This window comes from Ambystoma mexicanum, chromosome 8 (assembly GCF_040938575.1).
Source record: "Ambystoma mexicanum isolate Mex_15411 chromosome 8, UKY_AmexF1_1, whole genome shotgun sequence".
Lineage (NCBI taxonomy): Eukaryota > Metazoa > Chordata > Amphibia > Caudata > Ambystomatidae > Ambystoma > Ambystoma mexicanum.
Window position 1 is genome coordinate 1,196,883,384 of NC_090929.1, and position 24,486 is coordinate 1,196,907,869.

Sequence of the window (24,486 nt, forward strand, 5' to 3'; positions counted from 1 at the left end):
GACAGGGAACAGGAATTGCCAAGACTAGGTTGTCGGGAGTCATTGCAGGGGTATAGGTTAAGAGACACATGGCACCGCTTAGACCCATGGGAAAGGGGTTATACCTTTTATCCGCCCTCACACGGAACCTACACCAGAATTGATTATATCTATATTTCTAGAGACCTATGGGAAGAAGCACAGGGCTCGGCGATCCTCCTGATTTCCTGGTCTGACCATGATATGGTGATGGTGGACTTATACTGGATAGGCTGACCCCCAAAGATGCAAAATGGAGGTGTAATGAATCCCTGTGGAAGTACCTCATATTCCACTCGGAGGTGAGCGAGGAAATTGTGAATACTTTAAAGGCGAGGTAGAGAAAAGAATTGTGTGGGAAGCATGGAAGGCTACCTCGAGAGGTATCTTGATCAGGGAAGGGGCGAGGAAGAAAAGTGAGCGGTCACTTGTTGAAAGCAGGCTGAGGGAAGAGATAAAATAATTGGACAAAAGGGCGCATGAGCCTTCAGGGAGGCGAGATCAATGTATACTGGAGGTGAGGAGGGGGGTGGGGAGGTGGAGGAGCTGCGTTTTTTGGAAGATGGGGAAATAATCTGCAACCTGCAATTTCTGTAACAGAAATTCTATGAGAAAGGGGATAAAGCGGACGCACTCTAGGTGGCTAGACTTAGGGGGAAGCGCGTAGAAAGATGGGTCGCAGAAATCGAAGGGGCAGGCAGGATAAAAGAACGTTTGGAGGGGATTTCGGAGGCCACTGCAGCCTTCTATGAAAAACTGTACAGGCCAGAGGTGGAACCGGAGACATAGACACGCATCTAGCTGATATTCAACTGCCAAACTGTTTGCCACGGAGACTAGTGTATTGGAGGCCCCCATTACAGAAGAAGAAATTAAGGCAGTGGTGAGGTTACCGCTGGGAAAGGCCTCGGGTGGGGACGGGTTCTTTGTGGGGTTTTTGAAGTCCTTTCTCCCAACTTTAGTCCCTTTTATGACATAACTGTTCAACAATATACTGAACACAGAGCGGGCCCCAGAGTCCTTCGCTAGGGCGCTTATTGCGGTGATGCGTAAGGAGGGTAGGTATCCCCGAACATGCGCAGCCTATCGCCAGACCTCCCTCCTCAACGTGAAGCTCTACTACAAAGCCGCCCAACTCAGAATATTTATACCCCACCTTCGGTCCCAGAGGAATCTACCGTGGATTGCTTTGTACAACCTACAGTTGTACCCTGCCACAGTTGGGGAATGTTTGTGGGTAAAGAGAAGTGATATCTCACATAGGATTCGGGAGTACCCTATTGTGGGAACTATACGGGACATCTGGCGACAGAGTTGAAATGAAGGGTTTGACGACCTGGCCCTCACCCGTAGGGCATCTCTGGGTATCGGGAGTTAGGGATGCTATACTGAACCGCAATATATTCCAGAAATCCTTTGAGGCGGGGCTGGAAAGTATTGGCCAGCTCTGGAGGGGACGGTCATTTTATCACGATAATAGAGCAAGAGGAGGTGCTGGGCATAGGCAAACCTTCGGTATTCTCTTATCTACAGCTAAAGGGGGTCCTAACAGGGACGGGTCTCAAGGAAAAGATACAGAGGGACCTCACCCTGTTCGAAGCACTCCTAGATAAGAGGTCCGAAACGAAGGGGCTGTTTTTGGCTAGGTATGGGGCTCTGGTGGGGTTGGGTGGTGGGTCCACTGAGAAACTGAGGTGTCGATGGGAGTGAGATGTTGGAGGTGAAATACTCTGCCCTCCGGGGTAGAGTCTGCAGGGGCGTTTCCCAGACATCAATCTCCTGTCAATATAAGCTGCACTCCTTTAAGCTACTCTACTGTTGGCAATACGACCCGGTCAGAATATCAAAAATGTTTCAAAATTCTTGCCCTGCATGTTGGAGGGGTTCTGGAGAGAGCACCGACTATTGGCACATGTGGTGAGGGAGCCTGAGGGCACACATCTTTTGGGACGAGGTCCTGGGATGGATTAAAGACCTACAAGGTATTGCTCGAATCAGATTGCCTATGTTGGTTTTGTTTGGTATGGAGGAAGAGGACGGAGACTATGTCAGACTCCCGAATATTGTTGCTTCTCTACTTTTGGCCGCAAGGTCATGCTTTGCCACCAAATGGAAAAGTGTACAACCTCCTAGCAAAAGGGAGTGGACGAACGTCGCTAACAATCTATTTACGTTGGAGAGAATCACAGCGGGGCTCCACGTACTGGCAGCCCCCATGGAGATTGAGTGGGGTGACATTATTGCAAAATATATGGATCTGGAACCACATTCTGCAATGGACTGAGCTTGTAACATGAGTGGGGGATCCCAAAGGCCATGGGGCTGGACGAACAAAGGAACAGGGGAAGTCATGTCAAGTGAACTTGAAGGAGGGCTTACTATACAGGGGGCCAATAGCCATAGTGCTTAATTAGTAATTGTTTTAAATTGTCAAGAGGTTTTTAGATGTGCTTTGAGAAGGGGAAATAGTTGTATTAGGAGATCTGGGGGGAGGAAGGGGCAAAAAATTGGGGAAAAGAAGATGGTTATTGTTTCGGGTGAGCACAGTGGGCTGTTGTCCAATAACCCGTCCACAGATAACTGTTGTATGTAATTTAAATCTTCAATAAAAGAAAATTACGAAAAAAAAATGGTAGGGTCCAGATAATTCTGAGGAATGCCGAGGAATACCGCTCGAATGCGAGTCAAAGAAGGTGCATTGGTCTGATTCGCGTCAACTCTCACAAAAAAGCAAAAATCGGGTTGGTCTAAAAAGCAAACTACATCCCCAAAAGATTGGACTGGCCCTTACTCCAACTTTCCTAGGCAATAATCCTTTCTGTATGGGAACTCGGTAGGAAACGCTGTCCCCCTTTAGCTTCTGTACCACTGGAAACAAGCAAAGTTTTAATCCCTAGCAAAGCATCTTTGTCAAAATGTTCCCCTTTCAGTAAATTCAGAAAATACAGGTTGAGTCCTGGTTAGCTGCAACTTTCTGATACAGAAGGCCCAAGACAAGTGAATGTTAACCTTCCAGCCTCCTCCGAATAGAGTATGCAAGTTGGTGGCAAATGCTAAAATGGCAGTTATGTTTTCTTTGCAATCATGTTGACATGGTGGCGGTTGGCATGGTGCTAGTCTTTATGGTAGAGAGAGCAGCCGGTCTTCACTGTTCCGATTTTCATAAGCTCAGGAAAAGTTCCAAACTTCTTATGATTGAAGGTGGTTTTCACCTCATTGTCAGATGTTCCAAACGAGTAACTGTAAACATACCACTGATGTGTCATATAATTCTATTGAAGGCTTGGCAAACCATCCTGGTACTGACGAGACTAGCATCTCATGGATTGTGTGAGATAATACACTGGCAACAGACGCAAGTATCCACTAGACCTTTTCACCTCACCTTTGCAAAAGCCAACAATTTACTGAAAAGTACATTCACTCTATTTACTGTTCACCTTTTATCCTACTTTGCAAATGGATTTGTATTACTTTGCATTACTAAAAAAGTTGTATTTCCTAACAGTGGTTACATTGGACGGGGCTCAGTTTGAATGTCCACTAGTCACCAACTTTGAATTGATTTTCATATAATTCATAATTTTGAAGTTTAAATTGCTCTGTGGTATGACTTGTGTTAATGTCAATCTGAGTTTTCTTTTTTTTTTGGTTCAGAGTTAAAGCCATGTTGAATCCCCTTTTCTTTAAGACTGCTCCACTTAATTGAGGGGCACTTCACAATCGCACATCGTTTTTTGTTTTGATATTTGTTGGACATCGTTTACCTTTTGGTTTGTTCTATGGACCGCATTCCTTGGATTACCTTAGTTCCTTTCAGGGCTCGCAAAATCTACTAGCCCACTCGCATTGACGAGGAGTTTTTATGAAGGGCGAGTACCATTTGAATGGTACACAACCTTGTTGGCAAGTGTGAAAATGTTTGAAACCTTTGTCATTTACTGCAAAAACGCTTTGCTTGCAGTAAATGGCAAAGGTTTCACTGTGCATATCTGGCTTTTGGGTAGCATCTTGGTGCCGTGCACCATTTTACAAAAAGCACTGTTAAATATTTTGTCACCATGGGGTGAGTGTATTCCTCTTACGCAGAGTATTTAAACTAAGGTCTAGTGGGATTTTTAAGATATTTGCAAGGCTAACCTTTTATGCAGCCTCTATCCTGCTTAATGCTGACTGCAAACAGTCTGACAATTTCTTACTTTCTGAAGTCCTATTCCCATCAACAGGCCTAAGGAACACTGTGGTTTACCATATTAAATTGTTATGGTAACACAGTTTCGAGGGGATTGTGTCCTCTGACACATTCCACATCTGACTGGATGTTATAAGTAGGACGCACGAAGTCTGTAGCCTCAGTTCTGTTTTTTCCGCAAACGTGTTCGCTTTGGAATCTCGGCGCGCCTCGGTTCTTCTCCTGATTGAATTGGTTCCTCGTTCTTGTTTTTTGTGAAAAATCATGTTTTCATCTTCTTCTACCCCGCGGTCGGGCTTCAAGAGGTGCCGGGACTGCGGTTCCAAGATGTCGCTTATGGACCGGCACAACATCTGCCTCTGGTGCCTCGGCGAGGACCACGCCACCGATGACTGTGATGATTGCCAATATTTGACATCGAAGGCTGTGCGGGAGCGGAAGAAGCTATCTGTAGGTAGGGTTTCCAAACCTCGACGATTCGAGGGGCGACTCTCCGCGTCGGCGTAAGTCCAGGGGTCTCGGTCCTGGAGTGGTTCCCGCCATTCCTCTGTCTCTTCTAGGCACTCGCAGAAGCGCCGTCACCGGTCGCCTTCCCCATCCTCATCTGAGGACTCCGCCAGACGGCGGGTAGCTTGTCCCAACAAGCATTCCTCTCCTGTGGAATAGGACGCATTTTGTAAGTAGATTATGGTGATTATCGAATCGCAGGGCTCCGTTCCATCCGCGTCTTCGAGAGAAGCCGGCAAGGAACATGCTAGGGCCACTGCTTGCACGCCTTCGGGCTCGGGCGGTCGGTGCGATCATCGGGAGCCGTTGAGGTCCCGATCGGACAAGGTAGATCGCTCTAGCCATGCCCGCTCCAGGTCCCGGTCCTCGACGTCCTCGAGACCGTCTGAGCCTGTGAGGTCTTCTAAGAAGACGTTGATGCCCTCTCTCGAGGCTCTGCCTTTGAGGAAGTCATCAACGCCATTGGTGCCAAGGCCGTCTAAGGACACGCTCGGGGCTCCGGCCTCAAAGCCGTTGTCGAAGCCATTGGCGCCTCGCTCTGCGCCTATGCCGATTCCGTTCAAGCCTTTTGAGGAGGCTTTATCGGTGGTACCCCGGAGACCGGTGGATACACCGAGGAAGGCCCTGAGTAAGTCAGTGAGGCCTGTGTTTGAGCCTTTTTCTGTGCCCTCATCCAGGGATTTGTTACAACCTCTGGATTATATCTCTGAGGTGGATGAAGGGTCGGATGTGGAAGGTCTGGTTCCTCAGGAGGTTCCTGATGAACTATTGTCTGGTCATAGCCAGTTGGAGGACCTGCGTCAAACTTTGCATGACGCCAGTGGTCTGGAAACCTCCCTGGAGGTTGAATTTGGCAGGCTTGGGCCTGGTACTGACGCCAAATCTTCATACAGGCGTTTCATGTAGAGTATTTGGGGTGGTCTGCTCCACTTGTGGATTTTCTGCAGGATGACCTGACGGATATCTTTGACCAGGGTCCACCCACTGACCCGGTGCTGCCATTTCATGTGGCCTTACAAAGGAGGGTGGCGGCAGGTTGGTTGCTCCGGAGAGTCTCCCGGCAGTGAATAAGTCGTTGCTGAAAAAAATACCGTCCAGCCAGTGGTGACCCCGGCTATTTGTCTTTGCACCCCACTCCAGAGAGTTTGGTGGTGCAGGCGGCTACGGCCCCAGCGAAGCAGGCATCGTACCCTACCATCCCTCCTTATAGGCATGACAAGTGTTTCGACGGTTGGGCGAAGAAAGTGTTTTCATCTGGGGGTATGGCTTTAAAGGCAGCCAACTCTGTTTGTGCCTTGGCAAGATTCACTCACACTCTGTGGAATTGTGTATCTTTGGCGGCTGAACATATTCCCGAAGGGGAGGGACGGGATGGTTTTCTTGCCCTCATTCAGGATGGCAAGGATGCCATGTGTGAATCCGTTCAGTCAGGTCTGGACGTGGCAGACTGTGTCAGCCGGTCCATGGTGGCGAGCACCGTGATGCGCAGGTTTGCATGGTTGCGTAAGTCGGGGTTTGCTCCTGATGTACAGTCTCGGCTTCTCAACATGCCCTTTGATGGTGACCATCTTCTTGGCAGCAAGGCTGACGAGAGCCTTGAGAGGTTGCAGACCTCCAAAGCTGCAGCGAAGTCATTGAGTACTGCAGTACGTCAACCTTTGCCTTTTCGTCCTAGGTGACGGCAATGAAGGGGAGGTTCCTTTCGATACTACTCTTCCCTTGGTAGATTGAGGGAAGCTGCTAGTCAAAGGGGCCAACGTAGGAGTACCAGAGGTCGTAAACAAGGTACTCGAGGTGCCAAAGCCGCTCGGGCAGTTGCCTCTTTGCCCTCAGGCACTGCCGCAGCCATTTCAGCTCAGTCATGAGGCCATGTCCCATGGTTCGCCGGTTGGGGGAAGGCTGGCACAGCATCTGGTAGAATGGCGTGCCATTACTTCATGTGTGGGTTCTAGAGATCATAGCCCACGGCTACTGTCTTCCTTCCTGGCAGAGGCCTCACGACAATCAACCGGGGAAGCTCTCTTTGAAGAGTCCGGATCCGCTCCTTGCACAGGAAATCAAATCCCTGCTGGAGAAAGGTGCCATAGAACTGTTGCCTGTAGCGGAGAGGAACAAGGGATGGTATTCCCCATATTTTTTGATCCCGAAAAAAGATGGGGGGATTGAGACCCATCATGGACTTGCGTGGTTTGAACAAGCTCCTCAGGAAGGACAAGTTCAAGATGGTTACACTCTCACGTCCTCCAGGCCAGGTAACTTCAGGACTGGTTGGTGTCTCTCGACCTCAAGGACGCTTACTTTCATGTGCCGATTCATCCCAAGCACAAGAAATACCTGAGGTTCGCAGTTGGCGACTCCCATTTTCAGTTTCGGGTCCTGCCGTTCGGATTGACCTCCGCCCCGAGGGTCTTCACCAAGCTCATGGTGGTGGTGGCAGCGTATCTCAGGAAAGGGGGTATTCACGTCTACCCCGACCTGGACGATTGATTGATCAGGGCGCTCTCTCCCGAGCAAGTCCTGGATCATCTGTCAGTCACCTGCCACTCCCTTCACAGGCTGGGCTTCTCCCTCAACTTAAAGAAGTCCCACTTGACACCTACCCAGCGGCTCCAGTACATCGGAGCAGTGCTCGACACATCCCTGGGGCTGTGTTCGCCTCCCCAGGTGAGGGCTCATCATATTCTGCAGATGGTGCACAAGTTTCAACATGCCCAGAGTCTCCCGGCGTTCGAGTTCTTAAGGTTGCTCGGCCTCATGGCATCCGGCATTCTACTGGTGCCAGAGGCCAGGTTGCGAATGAGATCTCTGCAATGGGCTCTCATAATGCAGTGGTCGCAGTCCTCCGGCAGGATTTCGGATCTCGTTCAGGTGCTGCCCTCGGTCGCCCAGGATCTTCTGTGGCGGGCCGTCGAAGGCAATCTGATGAAGGGGGCTCCATTTTGGCTACCTTGGCCGGAGGCGACGATCGTGACGGATGCATCCCTCACAGGATGGGGAGCTCATGCCAACGAGTTGACAGTCAGCGGTCGTTTGTCTCCGTCGGAGTCTAGACTCCATATCAATCTGTTGGAGCTGAGGGCCGTCAGGTTAGCCCTGAAGGCTTTTCTGCCGTCTGTGCGAGGGAAGAATGTCCTGATTCTGACGGACAATAAAGTGGCCATGCACTACCTCAACAAAAAAAGGGGGGGCAGGGTCTCTCCCTCTGTGCAGAGGCGATGCAGCTCTGGTTCTGGGCCATCCAGCAGGAAATTTCAATCTCGGCAGTTCATTTGGCCGGAGACGAAAACGAGGCGGCGGACGCTCTGAGCAGGCAGAGCACGGTCTCTCACGAGTGGGAGCTGGCTCAGGAGTTTCTCCTGGAGATCTTCGCCCTTTGGGGGACCCCACAAGTGGATCCCTTTGCCACCAGTGTCAACCGGAAGTGCGAAAGAGTCTGCTTGCGGGAAATTCCTCCAAGAGGAGCCTTAGTGGACGTGTTCATAGTGGAGTGGTCCTTCCCACTGCTGTACGCGTTTCCTCCAGTCCCCGTCATTCTGCAAGTGCTGCGGAGGTTACGGCGGTTCGGTTCTCGAATGATCCTCATTGCTCCGGCATGGGCCAGGAGAGCGTGGTACCCGGACCTTCTGGACATGTCCATCTGCCTTCCACGCCATCTTCCCTACCGAGACAATCTGCTCTCACAGGAAGGGGGACAGGTTCTCCATCCATCCAGATGTCAAGTCTCTCAACCTTCCTGCTTGGATTGGGACCTCCCTGAAGACGTGATGAAGGTGTTGCTTTTGGCCAGAAGGCCTGCAACAAAGTCCCTGTAGTGTTGCCGTTGGACAAAGTTCTACGACTGGTGCAGGGTAAAGAATGTGGATCCTTTTTCATGTGCCATTCCTGTGGTTCTGTCTTTTTTGCTTTTGTTAGCCCGCAAGGGCCTGCAAGTGGTTACCATTAAGGGTTACCTGGTGGCGCTGTCCATATTTAAGCGCTCGTCCGAGGAGTGTTCTTATTTTAAGATTCCTTTTGATTTCTCAGTTTCTGAAAGGGCCAACTAATGTGTTCCCACCGTCTCCTTTCCAGGTGCCTGGTTGGGATTTGAACTTAGTTCTGAAACTCCTAATGGGAGCTACGTTTGATTCCTTACATTCTTGTCCTTTGAGACTGTTGACCTTTAAAACTGTATTTTTGGTTGTGGTTACTTCCGCTCGCAGAGTGAGTTGCAGGCACTATCCGCCAAGCCACCTTTCACGGTGTTCCATAAGGACAGGGTTGTCCTTATGGTCCGTCCTCCTTTTCTTCCGAAGGTTGTGTCAGACTTTCATTTGAGCCAGAATGTCATTCTTCCGGCGTTCTATCCTCCTCCACATCCTGGTAAGGAAGAAGAGGATCTATAGGTTGGATCCCAGGAGACCTTTAAGTTTCTACATCTCACGCATGCCCCGGGTAAGAGTGGACGGTCAGCTCTTTGTAGGATACGCTGGAAGGCGTTTGGGTCAAGCTGTTACTAAGCAGACCTTGTCCAGATGGATTATCTTGACAATCTCTGAATGCTACCGTCTGGCTTGTAAGGACCTTCCGGTAGGCCTACGGGCCCATTGTACTAGGGGTGTGGCTGCCTCTACTGCTCTGCAGAGGGGTGTTCCCATTCGTACAATCTGTGAAGCAGCCACATGGGCCTCTGTCCATACTTTTGTAAAACCCTACTCCCTGGTTTCTATCCATGGGCAAGATTTGGACTTTGGCAAGGCGGTCCTCTATTCTGCAATTTAATTGGGCATTCTAAAATTCTAAATACTTTTCCCACCTCCATACGTTGGTACTGCTTTGCGAGTCTGTCCTAGCTGTGGAATACGTCGGAGGACACAATCCCCTCGAGGAACAAGTTAATTTCTTACCTGGTGACGTTCTTTCAATGGGATGTTCCTCCGAGGTATTCCACATCACACCCTCCTAGCCTGCCGCTCTACAGAATTTCTTATGCGATTGCAGCTTACGTTTCCGCAAGGCTTTCTGTAGTCATACTGGCAGAAGATTGGTGCCACACGTTCTGGGGAAAAAACTACAACTGAGGCTACGGGCGTAGTGTGTCCTACTTCTAATATCCGGTGACGTCGGCACGACAGAGGCCCTTGAGGACAGCATATCGACGTCATCGAAGCAGGACACAGACAGCGAAAACTTTCCGAAGCAGCACAGCTGTCATGATTACGGGTCATAGATGTGGAATACGTTTGAGGAACATCCCATCGAAAGAACGTTACCAGGTAAGAAAGTAACTTGTTCTACTCCCTCAGTAAGGCTTGGCGGTAGAAATTGGGAGGCTGCTCAAGCCGAAACTTAAGTTGCCGACACACTTAATATTGTAGACACACTTGAATTTGCATCGGGATTGGAAGACACGCTTACATTCGTTTCAAGATTGGGTGGGCAAGTGCAACACCTTTTAATCATGTTAGAGACACATGAGAGAACACAACTCAGCCCCAAGAAAGAGTGTGCACTCCATAACTTTAGGATGGGGCGAGAGCCAGAAGGCCCCAGAGTGGACCAAGAGATAATCGACCTCCAAGAAGGGGTGTGCAACCCGAGACCCCAGGGCGGGGGTGAGAACCAGGACAGCCCCAAATGTCGGTTTGAAACCAGAGACCGCAGGGTGGGTAAAGGGGTTCTGTGAAGGGGCAAGGATGCCCTGGCTATACAGTGAAGAAAATAGAACATTTGTGGATCATTTGATTCGAACTGTGCTGTAGGCTAGGAGCCATAGAAACACAGAACTTTTGTTGGGCCTTGGTTCGAACTGTATTCTTGGCGGGATGCCCTAAAGACATTTTGGTGGTACTTCATTTGGAACTGTGAACTGGGCGAGAAGCCCGGAGACATTTGCTGGTGACCTGAACTGATCCTCAGGAAAGAAGCCCCTTTCTGTATAGAGACTTTCAGTGGGGGCCAGAAACCAGCCTCCCTTCTAGCATTCAGGTAGACTCCCCTAACAAGATTCTTCTGTTTGAGTTATTTAGGTTCTTGCTTTTCCTTCATAGTGGTAGGTTCAGCGGTCCAGATTGAACCCCTTTCTAGTCAGCAAGCAGACTTTCTTTTGCAAGACATCCTGACAAGCACCCTTCTTAATTCTTTTCCTTTTGTATAGGGACTTTACCTGTAGGGGCAAGGTAGGGTTGGTACTTCAATAAAGGCAATGTTATGGAACACAATGAGTTGTCGGTCTTGTGATTCTGACTTGCCACACAGATTGCTACGCAACTGGTTTTCCATTGCTTGGGGCTGGCTCACAGAAGTGATGGACGCATGTTGAAGACTGATGCGGACTAGGAAGGGAAGTTGCGCATAGACAACAGGTAGGAGCAGTAAGCATGCACAGAAACCACCCACATGGAATGTAGCAAAGGATTGCTGCACGCTGTTATATTCAGTGCCTGCCCGTAATCTGGGAAGCGGAGGGGATCGAGCCCGCAACAATGCGCAGGAGGGCTGCTGACCTTGATTGACAGCCACCATCAAGGAGCAGGCAGGTTGGAAGCATGTGAGGCTCACCAGCCTGAGGTGGTGGCGGCTTGGTAGCCGTTTGGACACAGCAATGGGTTCAATCGCTGATTTCTTCTGCCAGGGCCTCAGTGAAAGTCATTGCGGTTAAATAATGGCATGACATGGCAAGAGACAGACTAAGGGCCTCATTACACGGACGGCGGTAAGGGTTAACGGTCACCGTTAATGGCAACGGTGACCGTTAACCCTTACCGCCGTACTACGAGGTCCCTTAGCGGGTTGGTGCTTTATCGCCTGCTTTTTGCAGGCGTTAAAAACCAACCCGCTAAGGGACCTCAGAGCTAATTACGGCACCGCAAAATTGCGGTGCCGTAATTAGCGCCTTCCCCATTCCCATAGAGCCCTATGGGGCAGAAATGGGAATGGGGAAGGGCAATGGCGGAAGGGGGATTTACCGCCCCACCAACCTTGGAATGGGGCGGTAAATCCCCTTTCCGCCAAGGCGGTGCCGGTATTTTACCGGCATGAGCCATGGCGCTAATAGCGTCATGGCTCACCGCCTTCCGTGTAATGAGGCCCTAAGTCTTTTGGTAGGTTAGGATCAAGGAGCGCAGCTTCCTGCCTGCTCGGCACAGTCCAACTACCGAGAGTGGAACCTTGTATACTGTCCAAACTCCACATTCTTGAATGTGGAGTTGCTTGCCAGCAGGCAAGCACAATCGAGAGAACATTTGTCCTGGTATTAAATTTGTCATCCAAAGTACAGGACTAGAAGTCATAGAACACAATGATAAAAGCAAAACTTTTCAGTCCATCCCAATTAAATTGGGCATGTTGGTATGGATGTACCATGCCCAGTTACCTCCATGTATTTTTTAATACTTTATTTTCATTTTAAGTATATAACAGTAACAAATATCAACAACCAAAAATTAACAATTTCATAATAACACATCGAGCATCCTGTACATAAATACAAACCCCAACCCCCCCCCCCCAGCACCAGAGTTCACCACCCACACAAAGTAACAATCAATACGTAGTGAGAAATGTCTTCAATATTTTTTCAAACAAGTGAAGCTTTCCGTTACATTGAAAGATAACTCTCTCCATCTCCATGCATTTCATCAATCCAATGTTCGATCATAACTGCATTCATTGTTTTCCAACTTCTCCATATAATCCTCTTACTCACCATTGCACCACGAAATATGCATTTTTTCTGACCCATGGATAGTTCCTCCAAAAGGACATTGAGTATCAAGGTCTGAAAATCAAAGGCTATTCTTGCATCTAGCACAACATCACAGATCCTACCGAATTCAAACAAAGTACTGTGGGTGTACCTACCATGCCTTGTCGTAGAAGTAGGATGCATGTTTAACTCCACATTTTTACGTGGTGCTAAAGAGCAACCAATAAGCCAAAACTATTGCATTAACTTGCAGCCAGGGGGTAATGGCATATGTGGAGGGACTCAAAGCTTGTAGGTCGTCTTTGGTTATTTACCCTACCCATTGACTGCCTAGGGCCGTGCTTATATCTCTATGGTTATTCCCACCCACTTCCTGCCCAAAACACATCCTCCTGTGATCTTTGAGCTAGCTTCCTCAAGCCTTACCATCAAACATTGTGCCCAAAGTGCCTGCCATTGTTTTTTCAAAGCAGTCTTCTCCGAGTTTATGAATCAATTGGAGCTATAAACGTGTTACTTGTGTAACGAAAATATCTTAACCAGGTGTGCCTTTTTCCTTCATTGAACTCCTGTTAAAACCGGGCATTGGCAAAGCCAACAGTTTTGGCTTGTGCATAAGTATTAGACATTTGACAGGCACTGCTATTTGCCCAAGCACTCGTACCATTTTGCAGCTGCTAACATCAATGGGCAGTTAATGGCACTACTGCAGTCCTGGCAAATGTCTTTCCCATGCCTACACAAAAGGCAAATCTGTTTGCATTGCCAATGCTTGTTATTTCTCACTACCATCACGTATTGTTTTTGCCTTTTAAGCTTTCTTACTGCCTGCTTTCCTTGTGCCTTTTTTTCGCAGACAGTCACGCCACACTACCTTTCTAGAAGTAAAGCTAAAAGGAGAAATCGGGCTGCTGTATTGCAGCACATATTTACTGTTTCGTGGTTGCAGGATGTGCATTGGCTTCTCTTGGCGACATAGCTCCTACTGGGAATGGCTGCTCAATTACTCTTAAATGAATCCCAGCAGATTTACTTGTTCCCCTTTCAGTAATGAGCATTATTGAATTGAGCTGCGGAAGTTAACCCTGCAGCATTGTATGGCTCGTTGCATGCCAAGATGCGCCTGTCAAATGAGCGAGGCGATTTTCCATCGTTTATGAACATGTACGCTTATCTGATTGCCACTATTTATTAATTAATGCTCTGCACTACATTTATGACTAACAGGTTGTGGTTGTATGGCATGTGTATTTTAAAGACAAACCATTGCATTATTGTAGTTTTTAAAAGGACCCTAAACAATAGGTTTGCAGTTTACGTTGAATCTTCACTAAAATAATAATTCAGAATTGAAATGAATTACCTGTTAATCTTTAAAAAGTAGCATGCCTCGCCGTAGCATGCATACTTTATTTTTTCTTTTTAAAAGAAAAGGCGAATTTGCTTTTTGTTCGTTTCTGATCGTTTGGGGTTATCCTCGCATTCAGTTCTCTTCACTTACAGCACACTGAAACAGTGAAACCTTGTGAATGGTGCACGAAGAGGAGGTAGTTCACGGTTATATTGTGAACCCGGAGCGCTCTGCGACTGCCCGACTCCAGACACCTTTTTATAATACCAAACTGATGTAAAACAAGTTAATGATTGCGATGAATACCAAGCTGATTTTAAATCGAAGCAGTTGACCTGAAGGCTGTGACTGTTATATATTGGGTTACAATAAAAGACCAACCACACGAAGGGACAATGCCTCGAGAAGGAACTACAAACCATTTTTGCCAAAGCCAGAAACACTTGTGTATAGGCGTGTTATAAATGCCATATCGTATCATATCATAAACGGGATCCATATTAAGGCAAATAACAAACAACCAGTGTGGCCTAAGCCAAAAGAAGATACCTTAGTATAATAGTGTGTATTAAGAATATTGCCCAGGTGTAGAGAATGGCTTAACCCCACATTGCCAAAGCCAAGGAAGTGTGAAGGAGAGAAAGTTATTATCAGCATTTGGTTAATAATACAGAGGTGGAACAAGATTGGCAGGAGGGCTGCCCTTCTGATAAGAGGTTCAGGAGGAAGGATGGATTGTCTGTCTTGCGTGTGCCAAACACTCAGGTGCCGTAAATGGTACCAGTGTGATTCTTGTTTCCCTTGAAGAAATGCTCAACCCTAATTGTGTGAAGCAGAAGACCTTGTTAAAACCTTTGAAGTTCACCCTTACCACAGAAGTACTTGGAGTTAGTAGTTTGGCCTGGTAAGAGAGTATAGCAGGTCATAAGACTTTGAACCAATTGATACTGTTCGGGCAGAAACATACACCCGAGCAGAGAACTGCAGTAGTTTATCTTGGCTGGCAGAAGAGTAAACTTTTGTAACAATTGGTTCTGTTCTGGCAAGAGTATGCTGGATCAGAGAGCTGTACTTGTAGTAGGCCTGGCTTGAGAGTAAACCAGGTGTAAGTTCATGAAGTACTCTGGTGGTGTAAAGCTTATGAAGAAGCAGTTGAATCACTGACTTTGTTTTGTTGATGTGGTACTGAATCCTAAAGTGGTGCCCAAATATCCTAATGTAGCAGGGATACTGAAAGCAAATGGGCAGATTCATAAAGAATCTGTGCAGAGCGAGTGCAAGGGGCCACTGTGCAACACACTGTGTCCGCGTAGATTGCCAATTGTAAGACTCAGATACTAAAATGGTCTAGCTACGGGCACACTGAGTCTATGTCTGGCCCCATTATGAATACAAAAAAAAGAAAAGACGTGATGGCTGGAAGATTGACAATGAACCTTCCAGACCATCGTTCTTCGCCTGTCAAGCCATTACAAAAGAGGAAAGACCATATGCATATCAGGCTTGGTCCCACCCCCAAAGGAGTAGTACAACCCGAAATGCTTGGTCACATCCCTTCTGCACGAGACCACAAGCATCCCCAGAAATGTTTTAGCTTCATTGGGCGTCGTCATTGAGGAGTAGCTTGGGTCTCTAGGCCCAGCAGGCATGGGACCCACGCCTGGGCAGACCCGTCCCGCTCGGGGTGACCATAGCAAAACAAGTGGTGATGGCTGGAAGTTTAGAATGAATCTTAAGCTCTGGCATTGCTCTGGGCAACCCTCCAGACCATAGGTCTTTGCCTGCCAAGACTGGGCATACCCGGCATTGCATTAGTGAGAGGCACAAGCCTGCCATAAATGTATGGTGTGGGGATCTTCCATGTGGGCAGAGGGGTGACATCCCCCTCTATCAATGTTAGGTCTCCAAATGCATTTACTGTCACTTGCCCATCACTGTACATTTTTCCTCCTGAGCTCTGTTTGGGAGCTTGAAAGGGAAAATGTAATACAACCACTGGAACCAATGCATAAGCATTTCTTATTTGTAGGGGAAATCAGGGCCTCTGTTTTCTCCTGACATTTGTTTTTTGCCTGCACGGGATCAGAGACACAAGGGAAAGAGGGTGTGACTAAGTCACATTTGTCACCCCCCATCCTTTATTTGGGACTCATAGGGGCTCTGGGGACCAGGGAGGTTTCGTACTAAATCATTTTTGTCTGTTTTCCTCAGCATTGTTTAAGTACTTCACACTGCTGTCTAGTTTTATGTGCATGTTATTGGCCCATGCTTGGCCCTACTTCTTTATTTCCAAGTACACTTCGATGGACCACGTTTTAGTTACAGCTGACTATGCTGGGTTGTATTAATTTCATGCATTAATCTAGTAGATTTCGCCGCTATCAAATATAAAATAGCATGTTGTGTCTTTATGCCATATTTATTCAATTTAGGCCACAAAGTGATGAGTAGTATCTGCTGCCGTACAAGTTGATATGTCTAATATCTTGTCCGAAGATTAAGTATTCCACACCTGTGGAGACTTTACAGAAGACCAGGAAGAGTTTTTAGCTTGGTAACGATTCAGACCAAAGCACATTACCCCTGGTGTAGAATACAAATACCAGGTAGGGCTCTCTAACCTCGTGAAAATTGCCTTTGGCTAAGAAGCAGCTAATTCCTCTGTCGATGAAACTGTCACCCGAACCAAGAAGCAACTATGGCAATCACCCCCACGTCAGAGGGGTGGACATGGCCGGTAATAATCTGCCATCCCGAACCTAGGCATGCCCGCACCCCAACAAGGGGGTGATAGCTATTCGCACCCCAGGGTCCATCTGAGGTGCAAATGGTTCAATTTGTCTTCACAGGAGATCGTCTGCGTGCGTATTGTGTGAGCCCAATCTCCAGAAAAAAAATAAAAACAAGGCGGCTGCTGCCGCCGCCAGAGAAAATATGTAGTCTCTTTTCCATTTCCATAGCAGCAGCGGGCGGCAGGATCGCCGGTACTGGCGCACAAAGATCTGGTCCAGCATGTAAGCGAGAAGGGAGGGAGGGGGTTGGGGAAAGGTTATGTATGTTTTTGGGGTTCAGGGGAAGGTGAGGAGGCAACAGGGAGTTAATCTCTCTGTTGCCTCTCCACAATCAAGATGGTGCCACGCGGGGAAGGGCCTCAGGTGGCTGGAAACAGTTGGCGGTACATAGTGTGTTCTCACTGCTTTTCCAGCCACCTGATTGGCTGAGCTCCCTTCCCCAGGTGTAAATTGGCGATTTACCCCAGGGACTTTTTTTTTTTTAGAGCACCTAGGGGAGCCAGTATTCCTCATCACCTTACCACTTTGCTGTTTACCTCATCCACACACTGGAAGTTAGACCATACTCATGCGTCCCATCCCCCTTTGCTCCATCCTTGTGGGCGTCCCGACAGTGAAAAATGGAGCTTCCCCATTAAATTTAGTACAGGGCACGGCCTTGAGCGTGGGAACGCCCCACCCTCCAGTGCCTCACCCGAGTCCCTTTTTCCGCATGGACGGTGTCTGACCTGGCAGCCAGCGCAGAGACTTTTTTTTAGCTGTTCGCTTGCTCCCAGTTCTGTTTTTTAAATCTTATTTGAACTTCCCTTTGTTGCCTCGCCTCACCTCCCCCGGCACATGTCGGCTGCAGGAGGATTCACGAGATGTGCCTCATGCGACTGCTCATTCCAGGCCTCGGGCCCCTATGCACTCTGTCTTGAGTGTTTGTGGCCCGACCACCGCTGGGACGCATATTTGGCTTGCAGCGCTCTCTGTCACAGGCCATTGAAGAATCGATTTGTCGCAGTTGAGGGAGATCTTCCACACTTTTCCTGCGCAGCAACTCCTTTCCCAGGATTTCCTTGGATAGGGGTTCCTCGGATTCAGATTTTGCCAGGCCTGAGGCCTCTAAGGCTACCGGCTCCCAAGCTGAGGGTTTTAGGGGCGCTACCGGGCTGTCCTCGGAAGGGCGATTAAGTTTGTCCTCTTCTTTAACCCCAAGGGGTAAGGGATCGTCGAGTGCCACCTCCAAGAATCTGTTCTCGTCACAATCTAGCATGACTACCGGCTTGGGGGCTGAGGGACTTCCAGCCTACCGGAGTTTGTTCCGAGGTCATGAGTCGGGGTGTTACAACTACCAACCGGCCAGCCGAGGGCTCAGCAGCTACCAGAGTGATGTCTGAGGTTGACGCTTCTGCTTCGGGTGCAAGACCCAAGGTGTATGCTTCCATGCCTGAGGCCTCTCGTGGCTCAGGGCCTTTACACCCATGGTGTAGCGCAAAGCTTCAAAATGGCAGAAAGGTATGTTATGGAGCCTGCCAGGCCAGCGGCCATCTTGGATCCGACTCGGGGCCTGCCCGTGATCTCGCCCATCGAATGACCCCTGCATGATTATGCCAGTCCCCTTCCCTCTTTAAGCAGCAGCTTTTCGTATGGTACAGGTTTCTGGTGTCTTCAGGGATACATCTAACCTTTGCAGCCTTCTGACTACACGATACAGGCGCCTCAGCGCTTTCACCAGGAGCGGAGGCCCAGCGCATCACAAGGCGGCCCCCTAGGGAACCAGCGGCTCGTGAGGACAGCTTCTTAAAGCGCGTCCTCTTCCTCATGCGTTCCCCACAGATGAAGGGGCTCCTGAGGGATATTGTGAAGGTCATCCCGCAGGTGGCGCCCTCCTGGACCCCCTCCTCTAGGGATGCCTCCCATTCCACCAGCGATTCAGTTACAGTGCCAGTCCCTCCCCCAGTCCAGGCCCTACCGGTCATCCAGACAACTCCACCTCCGCCTCTACCACCAACGCCTCCACCTTAAACAGTCGTTGGACCGGTCTATGGCTCTGGTCAAGGGGGGGGGGCACCGGCACCTGTGTCCCAGGGCCCGATCTCGCCTCGGTCTGTAAAAAAGAGGGGGGGCGATAACAATGAGGACAATGATTTCCAGGATGAACCCTCGGCATCCGTTACATCCTTTCATAACCGCCTTCAGTGTCTGGCAGAGTTTTTGGGGGTCCCTCTACTCGAGGAAGCCCCCAGGAGTTGTGAGTGCTAGCAGAGGTCTTGGGTAAGCGCACCATGATCCAGTCTGGCATCCTTCTCCAGAAGGATATCGTGCAGGTAGTGCGAAAGGTCTGGAAGAAGCCCATGGTCAACGCCCAGATAAACAAGAAGTTGGACAGCACGTTCAGGCTGGTGGACTGGGGAGCCAATCCTCCTGGCCTCCCACCTGCAGCCACATTCTTCAGTCATGGCTGCGGCCTCCTTATATTCTAAACCATCGTCTTCGCCGTCTTCTGCTATGGGAGTCACCTTCATTTGTCTCTCCGAGGACAAGGTCCTAGAGTCTTTAGGAAAGCACTGTTATTCCATCTCAGGACTGAATCTGTGGCAAGCCAATGCAGACGCCCTCTTGGCTGTGGCTAATCAGAAGCTGTGGCGGGAGCTCTGGAACTTTCTGCCCGAACTCCCCTCGGATAAGCAAGCCTCTTTCAAGGCCGGTCTGGCAGATGCCCGGGCCATTGCATAGGACCTCATGGAGTCTTCAGTCTCCTGCATCGACATAGCCAACAGAGGTGTTGAGATGAGAAGGACAGCGTGGATGCATGCCACTAAGTTTTCATCTGACGTGCAGGAACGGAGTCTAGATCTGCCCTTCGAGGGCGTACACCTTTGTCATTCGTCAACCAATGACTAGTTGATGAAGAAGAAAACCTCCACCCAAAACGCCAAGTTCTTGGCCATCCTAACAATCCCTGGTCAGAAATCCTTCCCTCAATCCCAGGACAAGACTGAGTTCAAACACTGCACTTTTTCCAGCTTCAAGGGGTTTTGGGATTTTTGGCATGCGGAGGCCTGATGGGTCTCCTCCCAGCAACAACTGGAGGAAGCAGCAGAGGACTTTGCTCGGTTTTTCTGCTCCCCCTCCTCAGCCCCCACCTCTAATGCCAAGAAGCAGTGACGTCAAGGTCTGGGAACACAGCTCGCCTGTGCGGGGCTGTTTGGCTCTTTTCCAGGGTACCTGGAAGCGATTTTTTAAAGCAACCCGTGGATCCTATTTGTAATGTCCACAGGCTTCAGTCTTCCTCTTCCTTATCCTCTACCATCCTCTCCAAGTCTTCGTCAGATCGGGTCCCCGGTTCTCCTACGGGAGGTCCTGTCGCTCTTAGAGAGGCAAGCGATAGAACTGGTTCCCGTTTCAGACAGGGGCTCCGGGTACTATTCCAGGATTTTTGCAGTACCCAAGAACAACCAGGCTGGCCTGAGGGTTGTCCTGGGCCTGTCATTTCTGAATCTATCTTTACCGCTGGAACGCTTCAAGACGATTACTCCTGCGCACATAGCCAAGTCTCTGTGTGCAGGGCACTGGATCTGTTCCCTGGACCTCAAGGATGCGTACCTGCATGTACCCATCTAACAACATTATGTTGTACCACTTCCAGTACAAGGTCTGAACTCGGGCCCCTTCACAAAGTTGATGAACGCAGTTGCGGGTGTTCTCTAATTGGAGGGCCATCATCTGTACATGTACTTGGACGACTGGCTGGTGAGGGTGGGGTCACCAGAGTGGGTGTTGCACTCCTGCCAGAGACTGGCGGATATCCATCAGCTGGGGTTCTCCCTCAACCAGAGGAAGTCATTGTGCCCATCTCAGGTGTTGGTCTTCCTAGGGGAGAGTTGGGACACTACGGTTCAGCAGGTGTTCCCTACGCCCGAGAGGCTCCTGCCCCTCCGCAAGGCGGTGGGGCATTTTATGGCCAACTCTACCACCTCGGCATGGCGGTTCCAGCATAGTCTGGGCCTAATTGTCTCCTGCGTGCTCACTGTTCAGCACACTTGCCTGAAGATGAGGCACCTCCAGCTGCACCTGGTGGCCAACTGGGATCCGGAGACGGGGTCTCAGTCGGACAGGATCTCCCAGTACCTCTGCTCTGGCTGCCCAATCTCCGGTGGTGGATGATAGATGGCAATGTTTCGGTGGAAGCCCCCTTTGCCTGCCTGGAGACTACCCTGGTGGTGACTTCGGACTCCTCTCCTTGTGGCTGGGGCGCTACTCTGGAGGGCTACGCTATTCATGGCGCATGATCCAGGTGGAAGCCCTCCTGCATAACAATTTGCTCGATCTCAGGGCTTTGGGCCTGGCCCTCAAATCGTTTTTGCCCCTGATCAGGGACAGGTCTGTTCTGGTCAGGATGGACAAATCTACCACAATGTTTTACCTGAACAAGCAGTGTTGCACCTGTCCGTCCCCTCTACCCACTCCCCTCTGCATGGAGGCAGTGTCAATCTGGGAATGGTGCCTGACGTAGGGAGTTTGGATTTCAGCAGTCCACCTCTCGGGGGAACGCAATGCAGAAGCAGACCAGCTGAGGCGCTTGGGGTTGAACACCTACAAGTGGGAGTTGCACAACGATTCCTTGTTGCCCCTGTTCCAGCATTGGGGGTTCGCAGACCTGGATTTGTTTGTATGCCCCTCTGAATTACAAGTGCCCCCAGTTTGCTTCTTGGGCCGGACCGGGTCGGGGGTCTCTGGGAGATCCGGATGCAGGTGTTATGCATTTCCAACCACCCCTCTACTCCAATGGACCCTCTACAATTTTCGGGCTTCGGTGGATTGCAGCTGCATCCTGATTGCTCCCCACTGGCCGTCGAGACCCTGGATTTCGGATCTGCTACATTTGTGCTCGCAGGGTCCCGTCCACCTTCCAATCCCCCCTGCAGGGGATCACTGATGCAGCAGGAGGGGGTGGTGGAACATCCGGACCTGCCACGCTGGTGGCTTGGTTCCTGACCAGCTGAGGCTTCAATATTCTCCATTTTCGCATGATAACTGAACATCATTCAGGAGGCCCTCGACTTGGTCTCAGTATGAGTAAATGGACTAGGTTCTTCCATTGGGCTTGTGACAAGGGTCTGGACCCTGCCTCTGGATGACGTGCTGACTTTTTCAGCACACTTGGCTCATTCAGGTGGATACTTGCTGCACCTATTTGGCAGGCCATTAGGGCTTTCACCCGAGCATGCTTTCAGCGGCGAACCCAGTGGTTAAGGCCCACCTTAAGGAGTTGTCTATGCTTTTTCTGCCTGTGAATAGGCTGCACCCGGTCTGGGACTTCAATGTGGTTCTTGCAGCTTTGCAGGGCAAGCCTTTCGAGCCAATGGCCACTGTGGACATCCGCTTGGTTACACTGATGACAGTTTTACTGGTGGCTCTCACAGGGTTAGTGAGCTGCAGGCGTTGTCTTCGTGTGAGACCTTCACCATGCTTCACAACAAGGTCATCTTGCGCACTCATCCAAACGTCTTGCCCAAGGTGGTGTCTACATTTCATCTGAATCAATAGATGTGCCTGCCGGGGTTCTTCCCAAACCCAGAGGCAGAGAGGGCACTGCCTTTTTTGGACCTCAAGAGAATCCTCAAGTTTGACCTCTCTCGGACAAAATCCTTCAGGAAGTCTGAGTCATTGTTTGTGACTTTTGGGGGCTCCTCCACCGGCTCTCATTCTTCCAAGGCATCCATCGCCCATTGGATGGTTCAGGCCATTTCAGAGGCGTGCATGGGCAAACCTGTTCCTGCAGGGATTCATGCCCATGCGGTCAGAGCGAAGGCCACAGCCGTTGCATTTCAGAGACATGCTTCTTGAGATCTAAACAGCAAGGTAGCTTCTTGGGCCACTGCATCGGCCTTCTGTAGGCACTACTCCATGGACACAAGCTCCAGGCGCGATGCAGAGTTTGATCAGGCGGTTCTGAAGAACCTTTTTGCTTCATCCTAGATATGAGGCAGGTTGTCAGGGCTCCACCCAAGGATGGTGGAGAGTGGACGGGACGTATGAGTAATTAAAGTTACTCACCGTAGTGACTAGAGTACTCATAGTCCATAGACCCCTTTCCTCCAAATGTCCCACACCTTCCCCTGCTAGTATGCCAAAGGGCTAATGTGTACTTGGAATAGCCAGGTATCTAAGCGTAGGATGTGTTCAAATGGGACTGCGGTGAGGAATCGGTGGGAGGGGCCTCGGCAAGGGGTTCCCAGACCCGAGGCCGTGCCCCGCACGCTGTACTAAATTAAAGGGGAAATCTCAATTTTTCGCTGCCAAAGTTTCCAGTAACGTCCCCATCTTGGGGAAGGCCCACACAAGGATGGAGGAAAGAAGACGATGGACTGAATACTCAAGTTGCTAGGTTGTGCAACTTTAATTTCCCAATGAGCGTGGTGGTGGGGGCATTCTTTTGTGCTGTAGATCAATCCCTAGGCCATATAGGCATTTATCCCATACTTTTTCACTGTGTGCAAACTTGAGTCAATCAGCTAGGTGCTCTTTATCCCCAACACTCTGCATTGTATTTAGAAAATTAAGGTGGGGGGGTAGTATCCGCTAAATAGGGAAAACCTGAACACTTCATACCATCTCAGCACCATTGAATTGCAGCAATCCCATTGAGGGATGCACTTCTGATTATAAATATAACTCTAAACCCGTTAGTTTATCTCAAACCCCCTCCGATTGATAAAGCCTTGTTGAAAATGATATACGTGCACTAGATGTAGCCTCTAATGGTCCAATTGCAGCAAGATTACTTGGACTGGCAAAACCCTCTGGGAGAAGTGTCATCCCGCCCCACTGGTAAGTGGTGCAGCACCCGCCCCTTGAACCTTGCAGCTCCATCCTCTTCTGGTGACATTTGCACCTTCTGCAATCGCCATGTTTTGGTTTCTTACCTTTTTATTGTGCCACTCTTAAATTTTGTTCCAACCAGTGAGGGGCAAAATTCATTGCTAGAGGTATCCTATTTTTTCCCCTTAGGTCACTGGATCAGCCAATAAGTAAGTGTGGCTAGCTTTAGGAGTTTAGCGTTTCAATTACTGGAAATTATGCCTATAAATCAACAGGAAGGGTTTTCCTTTTTTCATGTTGGTTTCATGATATATAATCGCCCTGATTTGACGACTCTTGATTTGTTTAGTGTATAAATGTCGGTTGCGTCCATGTTTGTTCCCCTTGCTGCACACCCTGTTGCCACACTGCTTCACATTCTGCACCAGGCTACATGTCTGATTTCCCTCATTTTATGTACCTTCTACAGATATCTCATCCAGCTAGATAGTATCTGCTCTCAGTTCTTGCTCCTTCCTCCTAAAACACAGACATGGGTGAGCCCCCTGTCTGGGATTTTGAGGCAGTGGTGCAAATGCCATGGACATGAGGCTGCCACTTCTGGCCAGAACTGGCAAGCTCTGTGCTCTGTCGGCCTCTGAGTCTTATACATTCTTCCATAAAGATATGGCGATATTGCGCACCCGCCCTTCATTCAGTCCAAAAGCGTTTTATCTAAATCTGGGAATGTCGCTCCCCACCTTCATCTTGCTCAAGATGTTAATTCGGGATTCCAGGCACCTAATGCTTGGGAATTCCACCCACCTTGGGTGCTGATCTGGTTAATGGTAGAGGCATTGCATTTATTTTGGCCCAATGTTGTAACTACCGTTTTTAATAAACCCTTATCTGCATTTCTTTGTGGCGTTTATTCCCGTCAGCTCTGTGGCACTTGGATTATGACATCACATAGCTTTCAACTGGGGCAACTCACTTTGATCCCTGCTCCTCCCCACCCCTTCATATTCCCACAGTCCTTTCCATCACTCTCCATGCTTTAAGTGATGACCATAATGTCGGACCCATAAGAGGGATGAGTGGTGGAAGATAGAAGGCATTCATGGTGATTGTAAACAAGTAACGTGTGTGTGTG

General features: G+C 49.4%; 1 protein-coding gene across 5 annotated transcripts in view; it reads left to right on the forward strand.

Moving 5' to 3' along the window:
* The window catches only part of SGMS1 (sphingomyelin synthase 1), a 1,534,398-nt gene that overhangs the window by 1,431,108 nt on the left and 78,804 nt on the right, over nucleotides 1–24,486 (forward strand). The gene's annotated exons all lie outside the window — the stretch shown is intronic.